Source organism: Cicer arietinum, chromosome 1, assembly GCF_000331145.2.
Source record: "Cicer arietinum cultivar CDC Frontier isolate Library 1 chromosome 1, Cicar.CDCFrontier_v2.0, whole genome shotgun sequence".
Classification (NCBI taxonomy): domain Eukaryota; kingdom Viridiplantae; phylum Streptophyta; class Magnoliopsida; order Fabales; family Fabaceae; genus Cicer; species Cicer arietinum.
In genome coordinates this window covers 44,619,015-44,630,842 of record NC_021160.2, presented here as the reverse complement: position 1 = coordinate 44,630,842, position 11,828 = coordinate 44,619,015, and the positions used below count along the sequence as shown (strand labels likewise).

Genomic DNA, 11,828 nt, shown 5'->3' with positions numbered 1-11,828 from the left:
TAACCTAGCCCAGTAATGACTGCATCCATCAACAACTTGACCATACTAAACTAGAAGGTTGAGAAGACTTGAACATAGTTAGTTTGACTAGAAGGTGATCAGTTGGTGAACTAGTGAATTAAATCCCTCAAATTGAAGGGACTGGACCTAGCTACCGTGTTGGTGGTGAACCAAGATAAATCGATTGTTTTGCTCAATTTTTTTATATCTCTGTTTTTCAATGTCTTCTGATAAAACCATTTTTTTTTATAAATAAAATACAACTTAAACCCCATTTTTCTTATGTTTCTCATTCTACACAACTACATTTAAATAGAATCATTAATTATGAATTTTTGAGTAAATCCTTTAGCCTTGGTAAGTATGCTTGGCTTGAATAGAATCTTACTCACAACAATATTGAAAACATCCATCAGAAATGTAAAATGTTTTTCTGTGGCAGTTAATGAACTATGGAAAAATCGAAACAACTTGATTTTCTTCCAAAGTACAAAAATGAAGACTGATTTTTGGCATACACTTATAGCCATGTTGACTTTATTCATAAGTCATTGATTAAGAGTAAGGTTATGAAGCAGAACTTGATTAACTCTAATAAGTAGTATAGATTAAACCCCTTGTGGGATTTATGAAGATGAACGTTGATGGTATTTACACTCATATTGATGGCTCCTCAGCTTGTTGAGGAATCCTTCGCGACCATAATGTGAGTTCGTATGTGATTTCTACTGCAAAGTAGCATCCAATAGTTGTTTATTTTCTAAAATGCAGTCTTTTTGCATTGGTGTTTTATTAGCTCGTGATAAAGGTATCTGTAATGTTATTTTTTAAACTAACCCTCTAATCCTCCTCTCCATGATAAAGAAATTTTATACCCAGTTTACTCCTTTGTATGTCCTCCTCAAAGAGATTATCTTTATACTGCATCAGACGGAGTAGACCTACTCCCTTAGTTATTCTCTCGGAGAAGCAAATAGATGTCCTTATTTCTTATATCAACATGGTTTCAATGCTCATTTTTATTGTTCAAACGGTGTATCCACCTTTGTAACATTCATTTTTCATGTGTGATGTTGGAAGTTGTCATTCTCAACTTTTGGTTTAGTTAATATAATTTATTTTTAATATAAAAAAGTGATGTACTCTATTTAACAAAAAAAAAAACTAAAAACTAAGAACGTGTATGACCTCACTATTTCAAAGTGAAGTCAAGTTAAAAATAAAAAGATGGCAGATCATTATATTATTTTCAAAAGAGAGTAGACGGGTAATTTTTTTTTTTGGAAAAGAAATTATCTAAAAAAAATCCTCAATTTTGGATACTTAATTTAAAAAAGGGTTTATTGTGGATTTGATTCCTATAATATAGATAAAATATGGTATTAGTCTATTTAAATTATACTTTTTAATTATACTACTGTAATTGGAATTTCACAAATTTTAGTCCCATAATGAATTTGACTTTTCAAAAGGATGATGTGACATGGAAACATGTTAAATAATGTGTTGACAAAGTGACCTTTCAAAAAGTTTATATCGGATACATTATTTATGAAAAATTGTGAAACACATAATATGTTAATTTTGATATATTTTAATAGTATATAAATTAATTTTAGATTTTAATAATATTTGTTATTATTATTTATAATATAAATTTGATTTTATGTTTTTTATTGTTAAAAAAATTGATCTTTTATTACTTTGCTCTTTCAAATAGTGTAGTGCAATTGCTAACGTGAGAAGAAGAGTTGAATTGTGTTTGACAAAGTTGATAAATATTTGCTAATTTGATGATGGTTAGTTGGTTTTTATTAATTACTTAGATAAGCAACAATCAGATTCAAAGACAGCAAACAATGAAAACATAAATAATTGGACACATTGGTTTATCCTAGTTCACCACTAACTTGGCTACATCTAGTCCCTTTACTCAGAAGGCTTTAATCCATTAATTCAAATACATTAAATTACAAAACATATGGCTCTCTAAGCTAGTCTTCCCAAACAGCCTAACAACTCCAAACTTTTGAGGAATAACACCACCTTGACCCTACAAGCCAAGTCTTCCCAAACAGCTTGACAACACCAAACTTTTGGAGAACTAACCACTTTGACCCTGTAAGCCAAGTCTTCTCCTAACAACCCTAACAACCCTTGATTAAAGAAAGAACTAAACCACTATCAGGTTGGATACAAAAGATTGGAACTTTAAGTATTTGCCTTTAACAGAGCAGATAATAATAATAACTCTTACAATCTAAGAAAAAACACTTAGAAAATAATTTTCATTCGAACAAGTGTTTCTCTATTTGAACTCTAAGATGAATTTGAAATTTGAGCTTGTGTTTTTCTATTATTTTTTGATTTTTGATGTTCTTCTTTTTCAGCCTTGAGTATCTATTTATAGATAAAATTAAGATTTCAATTTAGTATTTGTTTAATTCTAAATTGTATCTTCATGTCTAGTTTCGACAATAAAAATCTTATTAAAAAATAATTATGAATCCCATATGAGCAGTTCTTCTAGATTGGTTCTATTTGTATTTTGTTCAGATTGATTTTGTTCGTATTTTGTTCAGAGTAAGTTTGTAAATTCTTCATATTGATAATATTCATATCGTAATATTCATTTGTTTATAAGTAAATATTTTATTATAGGAAGTAAAAAAAGTTAAAGTATGACAATTAAATTTAAAATATAATCTAATTATTTCATCCATCTTTCAAACATATCGTAATTCTTCTTCTTAAAGAGTAGATATAATTTTATTTTTTAGAAATAGAATCCTATTAATCACAGAAACAATTGAAATAATATGATACAATATTGGCAAAACAAATGAATGATATAATCTTGTAAACCAACCATGAATTAATAAAATGAGAAATTTAAAAATGACATTTAAAACTAAAATCGATGTATTTATTTATTATCCATTTTTTTTTTCTTTTTCTACTTCTTTAATTACTATAATTTTTGGACAAGTGGACAAATTTTCAAAATATATAACATCAATTAAACATTATAAACTAAAATCATATGAAGGTATATCCAGTAGAACAACAACATTCATTCTCAAAGCACTTGCCACCAAAAGAAAACGTCAATTTTTCCAAACAATAATCACTACAGTCGTCATCAGAAATATTTGGACATGGCCCGTGGGTGGTGCAAATATCAAAGGGATTATCACTAGTTGTTGTTGCATCAATAACTCCTCCTACAATTAAGGTCAATTATTAATCCATCTACATGTATCAGGATTAATATGTTATCAAATTAAAACATGAATTATATGTTAGAAAACTTTCAAAAAAAATCTTCAACATTAGAAAATAAAACAAAATCCCAATGTTAGAAATCCAAAAAGCAAAAACTAATGAAAACAATTTCGAGAATGAAAACTAAAAACTAATTCTCAAGAAAAATAAAATAAGAGACTTAACAATCTTAATTTGATATTTTCAAACAGATCCTATTTTTAAATTCTAAAAAAAAAATAGTTTTTTCATAAATATTTTTTTAACTATATTTTCAAAAAACATTTCCAAATGAGAATTATCTCCAAGATTCCTTATAAACTTTAAGTTTGTCAAATACATTTTTAGAAAACATATCCTCGAAATTAAAATTATGTTTTTCATTTTAAAATTCCTTAAGAATGCGTGGTACCTGGATTCAAAATGGATGCCATGCATAGCAATGCAATGACAAAACAGACGCTGTTGATGTTATAAACCATTCTCTCTTTCAAGTTATCAATCCACAAGCAATACATACAAGAGGCTATTTATAGAGATGACTGAGAATTTTTTTAATTAATACTATAAATTAAGTATTATTCGTATTAGAATTAAAATAAACGATAAAAAAGTGTCGAAAAAATATAGGTTATTATCGGCATTACTCAATCCCTTATAATTTTATTTTTTAAAATATTTTGTTGTAATTTGAATGATTTATTATTATTATTAATAATTATTTTAGAATTTTTATTATTATTTATAAAATAAATTTGAATTTTACATTTTTTATAGTAAAAATTAAAAAAATGGTCTTTCATGACTTTGTTCTTTCAAAGAGTCAAGTTGTACTATTTTTTATAAAAATAAAAAATTACCAATACAACTTCATTCTTTTAAAAAGAGAAATTGTACTCCATTTATAAAAAAAAATTCAATCAATGTGTACGACTCCTCGCTATTTGAGAGTGTGAAGTCTAGTAGTTAAAGGCAAAAAAGAATAGATCGGTATAATATTTTCCAAAGTAAATAGACCGGTAATTTGTTTTGGAAAAGAGGTTACTTAAAACAAACCCTCAATTTAGATGCTTAATTAAATAAAGGATTTATTGTGCTTTTGATAACAGTAATATGGAGAAAATATACTCTAGGTCCAAGCAACGCAACGAAAAATAAACAAAGTTTAGGCTAGACGTCATTTTCTTTTTCAAGTAATGAATGAACAAACAACACATACCCAAAGTTATTTTATAGATATTATTGAGAATTTTTTTTTATCAAAATAAGGAATATACACCCCCAAACACTTCACCCCTCTCCATTTCTTGCGACTAACCCTTCCATTGAGTTCCTTTTCTCATTTCATTTCAACAAGAGCTTCAAATCAAAAGGAAATGGAGCTAGAAGCAAATCCATGGTCAAATCCAAACTTAGGAAGAATATTTCATGTTTGCAAGAATGATGAGTTCCTTTTTCTATTAAAATCAATCTTTGCATGTGTACTACCCCAATTTTGTGCGGTAATTTAAAAAAATTCAAAAAATAATAAGTTGTAATAATGTGTTTAATTTTATATATTTACGATCATATTTTATTGTACTAAAAATTTTTATTAAAAAAAATCAACATTAAACTCATAAATCTATTCTAATAATTTAGCTCACATTTTCATTGATGTTTTAACAAAGTGTCCAATTTATACATAAAAATAAAAAATATATATATATATAAAGTAACCATAACTAACAAACAAATAAAAATAATGTTTTTGGTAGAAATAGTACAAACCGATCTCCTCCACATTTTAAGCTTCTATGTTTCCCTCTTTTTTAATCTTCACAAAATTTGCACTCGATCAAAAAGTAGAAGTCTCCTATCACTTGTCACTCCACAATTTTATGCAAAACAATAGAAAAATCGGAACTCAATTTATTTCATGGATACAACGATTTATCCTTGCAGCCTATAAATTGAGAATCAAAAATTACAATAGGGTGGAGTTTTATTTTCCTAAAAAATGAGAATAGAGGAAATAAAGTTCTTCTTTATTTCTAAGATCGACTAAGAAAACCATCATCTTCTTCATCAAATCAATTGAAATCATAAACAAATTGAAATCCTTTTTAATAACACAACCAATAAAAATCAAATGAAAAATACCTGAATAAAGATGTAGAGAGTTAGAGAGAGCATGAGCCACCTCTATCATCCTTTGCAAATCCCTTAGAAAAACATCATCAAATCGACCTTCGCGAACCACCACCACGAGTGCTACTGCTAGAGGATCCACTCAGCCACCACAGTTTAGACCCTCGACGAACCACTACTGCAGGTAAATCCCAATTATTGACCGTTTTGTGTATGTTTATTCTCTCTCACTCTCTCTCTCTCTTAACAATGAAAATTTCTCTCTCTTTCTGTGTTTGTTTACTTTTTATTAAAAAAAGCATTCACAATAAATAAATATTAGATTAATTAGATGTTACATCTTTTAATCTTTGAGTTATTAAGACACAAGTTGTACGCCTTGGTGAAACTCAATTTTAAAATTAAAAATAATAAAAAATATTCTTAAATGGAGCTAAAAGACTCTATTCCATATGCCAAAGCTTGGAGTGGGAGTTCGGTTCGATCCCTCCTGGAAACTTTCTTTACTTCACAAGAGTCCCCCCTCGGATCAGAGAACTGGCTTGACACAACCAAAGAAAAGAGGATAGTTCGATCCCAGATTGAACCGAAGCCTACTTCCTTTTTATCGGGATCTTTCTCTTTCTTTCGGGAAAAGGAAATTAACTAGATGAGACATTTTTTTACTCCTCGAGTTTTTGAGACTTTTGATAGTCTTAAAAATCATTTTTTTTAAAATAACTATTTAAATCAATCAAACTCTTTTTTTTAGTCAAAACAACTTTTTTTTTTATCAACAACAAAACACAATTTTTTAAAAGCAATCAACACGTTCGCATCTTCTACCCAAGAACTATGTAACTTTGATTTCTCCATTGCACCGGAAGATACGTAGGAGCAAGATCACACTCTTGTCAAGTAAATTAATAAAAATCTCTTATTTCCCTCTCTTTCTTAAACACAAATTTATTTCAAAATATAATTGATATTCATATTTAATAATAAGGAGAAATAAGTATATTTAAGTTAATATTAATTTTGTACAATTAATTATAAGTAATCGTATTTTAACGTAGAGTGTTAATACCTTCCATATGCATAATCGACTCCCGAACTAAAATTTGTTTTCAAATATCTTTTTTTAAGGGTTTCTCAATATTTTATCTATTTTAAAATAAATTTTGGTGGTGACTCCATTGAATTTGAGGAACACTCGAAATTTTAGGTAGCGACAACATGTTTGCACGAGAATTGTTGGGGTTGAATTCAACTTATTCTTTTGTGAAAAATCTATTTTGGGTGTTTTGACAAAATGGGTATTTTGAAAATGAGAATGAATGAAGTGTGAGGTTTTGCATGTCATAAATTGGGCACTACTTGAAATTATATTTGCTAAGCGAATATAATTTTGCTAACTGAATTCAGCTTTGAGACCAACATGTTTGCTTCAGGCTTAATTTGGCTAAGCGAATTTGTAAGATTTTGGAAAAATTTATCCCTGTATTGGATTTGGTGAACGAATGTTAAATTATGTAAGCGAATAGATTCTGAAATGTTGATTCAAATTGTATTGTTAATGCCTAATTGATTAATAAATTTAGTATTGTGATATGTATTGATTTAATTGAAAATTATACTATACTGTTATGCTAAAACATTTTTCGACTATTTGTTTCAAATTAAATGGTTGAAAATGATACAGTGGAATATAATAGTGTTTTATTAACAAAACATTTGAAAAAGAGCAATTGAGATGCATGTTGAAGTCATGACCAAGATCCATCATACAAAATGATTACAATTATCACTGTGACTCACGTTGAGATAATTTAAATAAATTGTCGAAAAAGAGCAATTGAGATGCATGTTGAAGTCATGACCAAGATCCATCATACAAAATGATTACAATTATCACTGTGACTCACGTTGAGATAATTTAAATAAATTGTCCATTTTATATGAAAAAATTGATTAAAAATAATGAAAGGGTTTCAAACGTAAATTTATCTTATAAAATTTATTAAAAAGGAAATTTGTATCTTTTCTATTATTAATGTGTTAAAAATATATTTTTTAATTATCCTTTTCTTTTTATGGAACTCGATGAAATGATTATCTCACACCTATTTTTATGTATTGCAAATAACAAAGCTTGAGTTTGAACTCAGAGCTGCTGACTACTGTTGATGTTTTATTATTTTGTTGTATTAAGAAATTCATGCATTGTACTATAAACTATTATAAATAGTTGCAATGTTGTTTTGAAATTTCATTAACCTTATGACTTCTCTTCCAAAGTTAGACCGTGTAATGATATTAATTTGTAAGATTCTAAATTATGATTTTATATTAGTAGTGTGGGGTGTTACAACTTGAATCATTATATTCAATTATTATTATATTTATTAATTATTCAGCCTCCTTGTATGGAAATCATAAAGCTGCATTCGTAGACATAATTATACAACATACATGGAGATAAACTCTACCTTCTATAAGTTTTCTCTTCCTTTTCATTCACCGGAAATAGATATTTTTGATGTGTTTCTTTTCCCCTTTATTAATTTAAATAAGTAGTTTTCAATTACAAATGGTTTATTTTTTTCGTGTTTTTTTTTTGTAACTTTGGCGTCTCAAATCGTCATTGTTTGATTTTTCGTGTTGGTGTAGTTGTCCCGAACTACAATTTCGAATGTTTTTTGAATTTAGTTGAGTCGCCACCAAAATTTATTTAAAATAGAAAAACATTGAGAAACCTTTTTAAAAAAGTAAAATGGTATTTGAAATCAAAATTTGAATTCAGGAGTGGATTCTGTGTAGAAAATGTATTAACACCTACAACATCCGTTAAAATACGGTAAACTTAATGTACAAAATTAATATTAGCTTAAATATATGTTTTTCTCCTTATTATTAAATATGAATATCAATTGTGTTTTTTTTCATGAATGTGATTATTGCGCTTGTGAAGGAGAGAGAAACAAGAAATTTTTATTAATGTGTTTGACAAGAGTGTGATCTTATTCGTATTTTCCTTTAAAGAAAGTGTGTTTTATTGTTGATAAAAATAAATAAATTATTTTGACGGAAACAAAAAGTTTGTTTGATTTGAATTTATTTTGAAATGCGAGTTTTCTCGCGTCTCAAATACTCAAAGAATAAAAAGATGTTTCATTTAGTTAATCATTTTAAAATATTTAAGAAAAATTGATTTTAAAATTTTAAAATCAGTAAGTGGTACAATTTGTATCTTAACAACTCAAAGATTAAAAAGTCACATCAAATTTAAGAATATTTTAAATTATTTTTCGATTTTAAAATTAAATTTTAAAATCATCAAGTGGTGTATTTTAATAACTCAAATATTAAAAAGATACCGCATCTAATTTAAGCAATTTAAAATAATTTTTTGTATGATTATTAATTTATAAAAAAAATGAATTTAAGAACTATGAAGTTATTAAATACAACGCTTATGCAAAGTAAAAGCTGAAACGTACTCTAGCCAACGTGGCAGTATAAAATCAGCTAATAAATCAACGTAACACTGAATACATTTTTAATTCTAAATAAGGTATCATTTCATTTGAAACGTGAAATCAGAACTTCAAACAAGCAAAACAAATTAACATCATTTTATTTTATTTTTTTTTTTTTAATTTTGAAATTAACATCACTTTGGGTTGTTATTTCTTCTCAATTCAACTTCACTTTTTTTCTTCAGAATCTCCCATTTATGTTCTCTTTCAGATCTTTTTTATAAAAAAGAAAATATATGTTTTCCTTTTCTTCTCTATTTTTTCCTATTTAATCAAAATTTCCACTCAACCAAATTTTCCTCACCCTTTTGATTGATTTTTTGGTCTCAATTTATAAGGTAAAATGAATAATTTAAGTGTCAATAAGATAAAATTGAGTTACGAATTTTTTATTGTTTGCAGCAAACACCAAACAACCAAACAATAAGATAAAATTCTAAACATTTAATTCTAAAAATTCTAAACAATAAGATAATTAAGGAAAAATATTGTAAGAACAGAAGTGCACCTAAGAGGAGAGGTGTGAATTAAATGTTTATAAATTTTATTGTTTTTAGAGATTTAGTGATTAATTTTTCTGATCAAGATAGTGTATGACAAAGATAAATGGTAGAAAAATAATAAACACAACGATATTATCCTTGTTTTCTTTATGACCAAAGGTAAATTCAGTTCTTTTGCACATCACAAGAGATTTTTTCACTATTGTTAGAATATGTACAAATTTCACCATAGGATCTCTGCTACAAACTTCTAACACACTTCCTAAGATAACACACCATTTTCTTAGATTACAATACTTTAAAGAAAGTACACTACTTTCTTTAAATATAATATAATAACTTCAATGATCTTTTTAACAAATGTTATTCACTAAGAATTTGAGTATAATAATTGTACAATGATATCAATCCAATAATATTTCAAGTATACTAGAGGACATTTCTTAATGATGTGCAAATATAGTGCAAGTACTTGAAATATGAAAAATAACTTTGAGAATATTTCAGAAAATTGTTCAAAGTTGTTCAAAGTTTGATAGTAGGATTGATTTCGTTTAAACTGAAGTTATGGGGTATTTATACTCCATAGACATCACTTTAGATCAGTGACCATCGTTCCTAGAGGTTTGATGAACAAATGCAATGATCTAGAATCATTTCAGAATTAAAAAATTGCATTGTTTCCAATTTTATTCGACTACAACTTGTGTGTAGTCGAATACACTTCTGTAACGTTCAGTTTTTATTTGAAATTTCAATATTGTATTTGAATACGAAACCTTGTATTGGAATAAAACTAAGTGAATTTTTCCACTGAATTGTTGTTGTATTCGACTACACCAGGTTGTAGCCGAATACAGATGTACAATCTTAGCTACTGACATAACACTTGTATTCGGCTACACCATCTCGTAGTCGAATACATATGTTTTGTTTTTACTACTGACTTAACACTTGTATTCAGCTACAATATCTTCATAGTCGAATACATATATTTAGTTTTAGCTACTGACTTATCACCTATATTCGGCTACAACATGTTGTATTCAAATACAACACTGTATTTTGCCAAAAATATTATTTCAAGCATTGTTTATGTATTTTTGACACATTGAAAATCCTTTTGATACATATGCTAAAATGAAAGGTTCTCATGTGCATTTGAAATATAAGAATTTTAGATTGCATTATGTACCTTTACATTATATATCTTCTAATATATGTGACCATAGTTGACTTTGATTCTTTGACTGCTTTTTGAGCTTTGTAACTTTGATCATATTCCTTGGTCTTTGTCTTCATCAAAAACATATGATTCACATATATGACTCACCTTTTTGATTTAGTGCATTATGAGTGAAGATTATTGTCTTATCAGGAAAAAAGAAGAGAAAAAACGGTAAAGAAAGGGAAAGTGAGCTACTATGCCCAAAAGAATAAAGAAGAATACAATTTTTGTTGGTTTTTTTTTCAATTTATTTTTGTTGTAATGTAATGAGAACACATATGTAAATATGGACTCAAAATTGAGTCAGAGTTGTAAAATGATGATTGTTTTAGATTTTATAATTATAATTGTAAAATATTTATGACACGTATTATTATTTTATTATTTTTGAATTAATTTTAATTTGTCGGACAAATTTAGGGTATTACAGTAATGTTTGTTTGATTTTCTATCTTGTTGCAGTGTTTGTTTAATTGATTCAAATTGATAAATCAACTTCGACCAATTATTGATTCAATCAATGATTAAGTCTTCAATGTTGCAGATTCATAAAGATTAGTATTTTGGTCACTTTAATTTTGTCACATTATTTGTAAGCATTGTGTTGTTTGATGCTATTAATTTAGATGTTGTGAGTATATTCTTAAATTCATAGTTTTAGTTTATAAAGATGTTGAATTTATATTTATATCTGACATATTCGACCTATTTAAACAAATGAATATATTTTCTTTTTGTAAAAAAAAAAATACAATTTGGATATATTTACCATCTCACTACTCCAAAAATAGCATTTTACAACACTTTTTTAAGTCCTTTACAACGTTTTTAAGCACCGTAGTATCTAGTGTTGTTAAAATATACAACGCTATTTAAAATAAAAAAGCACTGTAATAGGTATAAATATATAGCACTCAGCGCTTCTCTCAGACTAGTTTTACATCACTTTTCTTAAGAAAACATTGTAATAGGTACCAATATAGCGCACTTCATATACTAGTTTTACATCACTTTTCTAAAAAACATTGTAATAGGTGCATATATAGCGTGCTTCTTATACTAGTTTTACAACATTTTTTGAAAAATAGCGCTATAATAGGTACATATATAGCGCGCTTCTTAGACTAATTTTACAGCATTTTTTTCAAAAAATGAAGGTTTGTAAAAAGCGCTGTAAATCATTTA

General features: G+C 27.1%; 1 long non-coding RNA gene across 1 annotated transcript; it reads right to left on the bottom strand.

The window, feature by feature from the left end:
• Positions 1-2,852: 2,852 nt before the first annotated feature.
• Positions 2,853-3,819, bottom strand: LOC105851532 (uncharacterized). Its single transcript, XR_001143284.3, has 2 exons — positions 3,677-3,819; positions 2,853-3,224 (listed from the first exon to the last, which is right to left on the bottom strand). It is a non-coding gene; the product is annotated as an uncharacterized lncRNA (long non-coding RNA).
• Between the last annotated feature and the right edge of the window lie 8,009 nt (positions 3,820-11,828).